This window comes from Anoplophora glabripennis, unplaced genomic scaffold, assembly GCF_000390285.2.
Source record: "Anoplophora glabripennis isolate ALB-LARVAE unplaced genomic scaffold, Agla_2.0 scaffold921, whole genome shotgun sequence".
Classification (NCBI taxonomy): Eukaryota; Metazoa; Arthropoda; class Insecta; order Coleoptera; family Cerambycidae; genus Anoplophora; species Anoplophora glabripennis.
The window spans coordinates 2,648-5,165 of NW_019419181.1; positions in this window are offsets into that span (position 1 = coordinate 2,648).

Consider the following 2,518-nt stretch of genomic DNA (forward strand, 5'->3'; position numbering starts at 1 on the left):
TATTGCTAAAATAATAATAATAATAAAATTTTATTTGCCCATAATATAAATAGTTACAAAGTGAGGGTACCACAAAAATCTTAATTTAGACAAAAAGGAAGTACGCTCAGTACACCACAAGTGGTTTCCTGATCTTCCGCGCATCCTAGAAGCATGTGGATATTCTAACATAGTAAATAAAAATTATATACACATATATACATACACATGTAATATAAAAAATTATATATATATATATAAAGTATACACGGTAATATAAGACAAAAACGAGAAAAGTCAAATCATAATAATCATTGAAAAAACATTTCTTAAGGACATTCTGAAATAATACATTGATTTTAACTAGGGAGTTAACTTGTACAATTTTACAATATTAAAAGAAAAGGATCGCTCAAAGAATGTAGACCTGTGTCTAGGCATGGTTAATAAACCTTTGTTATGAATATTGATATTGTGTACGTCTGTTCTAAATGTTAATTTATTATAAAGGTAGGGGGTGTCTTAGTAATAATTAATTTATGATAGAAGCAAAGAGCATGATAATTTCTTCTTACTATCATCGACAACCATTTTAATCTTTTCAAGGAATTAGATATATGGCTAAACTTCCTTATACCACATATAAACCGAACACAGGCATTTTGCATTTTTTGTATTCTGTTACAATCGGAACTGTCTATACACTGATTATACAGGGTGTCCGAAAATTATGCGTCAAGACTTCAGGAGGTGATTCCTCACAAAAATTAGGGTCACAAAGTACTATAACAATTTTTCGAAAACTCAATATTAACGGAGATACAGGGTGTCAAAAAAAATTTTTTTTTAGTTTTTCTTAGATAACTTTTTTATTTGTGATTTGATTTTTTCCAAGTTTTTCCTATGTATTACTAGTACGCTTGTAGATTGTAGAGAGAAACGGCCTAACCTGACCTTAATCCTCGATCTATGGCCCACAACTTTTTTGTTTTCACCGCTTTATAAATTTGAACAGCACCATGTTAAAGATTATCAAAAATTATTTAAAAAAGTATCTCTTGTTGCGATATAATAAAATGAACCGTTTCTAAGAAAAACGACTTCAAACATTTTCATGTGTTAACGCTGTTTTAAACTGATATTCACAGTTTCAACTCATCAATACAAAATTTATTCACTAACTACATTATTAAGTAACATTTTTATTTAGTCTGTGCTCTTATAATAAGTTCTCGAAATGTTGTCCTATTTCGACACACAAATTCATTCTTCTCAGAAAGTTGCGCTCTGAAGAATATGCCCTCTTTTGCTCTTATTATAGCAAAACTGTCAATAATTCGTTGTCTCAGCTCTTCCACGTTATTAACAGGCCGTCTGTATACCAGTGACTTAACATAGCCCCAAAGGAAAAAGTCAATCGGGTTCAAGTCGGGCGATCTGGCAGCCCACTCTATGAATCCACCACGCCCTATCCACCTCTCAGGGAAAATTTCATTGAGGTGCTCTCTCACCGTTAAACTGTAATGAGGCGGTGCACCGTCATGCGGTAGCCACATTGCACGTCGCACTCCAAAAAAACGTTTTCCAACAAAACTGGCAGATCATTTTGTAGAAAGTGTAGGTAAACCTCACCACCAAGCCTTTGAGGAAAGAAATGTGGTCCAACTAAATGATCTCCCACGATGCCAGCCCATACATTCACAGAAAATTTATTCTGGAACCCACGTTCCACTACTAAATGAGGATTCTTGTCACACCAATAATGTTTATTATGCAGATTTATTACACCACCATGCCCGAATCCAGCTTCATCCATGAAAAGAATTGAATTGATGAAATATCTATTGCCATCATGGAGATGTATAATTGTCCTGCAAAAATTCAGTCGTGCAATCGGATCTCTAAGGAGTAGAGCTTGGACCTTTTGATAGTGGAATGGATGCAGAAGTTGTTCCTGCAAAATTTCATGGACTGAGCTTTTAGGAATATTTTCCTGCGATGCAATTAACCTGACGCTTATATCAGGATTATTATCAATCACATCCATAACACGAACTGCAGCCCCAGGAGTTCGAGTTCATCGTGGGCGACCGACATCAAACCGCCTCGTCTTAAAAGAGCCAAATTCACCTAATCTCTGATGGACAGTATTGAACAACTGCGGTCGTGGAATTCTTCTCAGTTTTAATCACGATACTTATTACACACATGATCACAATAGAATAATTCACATAAATATTATCTGTCAAAAATAGCTAAGGCAAGGCAACATTAAGTTATTGTTTTCAAAGTCTCCTTTGTAAATTTTAAAAATCAGTTTAAAGCAGCGTTAACGCATGAAAATGTTTGAAGTCGTTTTTCTCAGAAACGGTTCATTTTATTGTATCGCAACAAGAGATACTTTTTTAAATAATTTTTGATACTCTTTAACATGGTGCTGTTCTAATTTATAAAGCGGTGAAAACAAAAAAGTTGTGGGCCATGGATCGAAGATTATGGTCAGGTTAGGCCCTTTGGCACTGAAATATTTGCATGATAT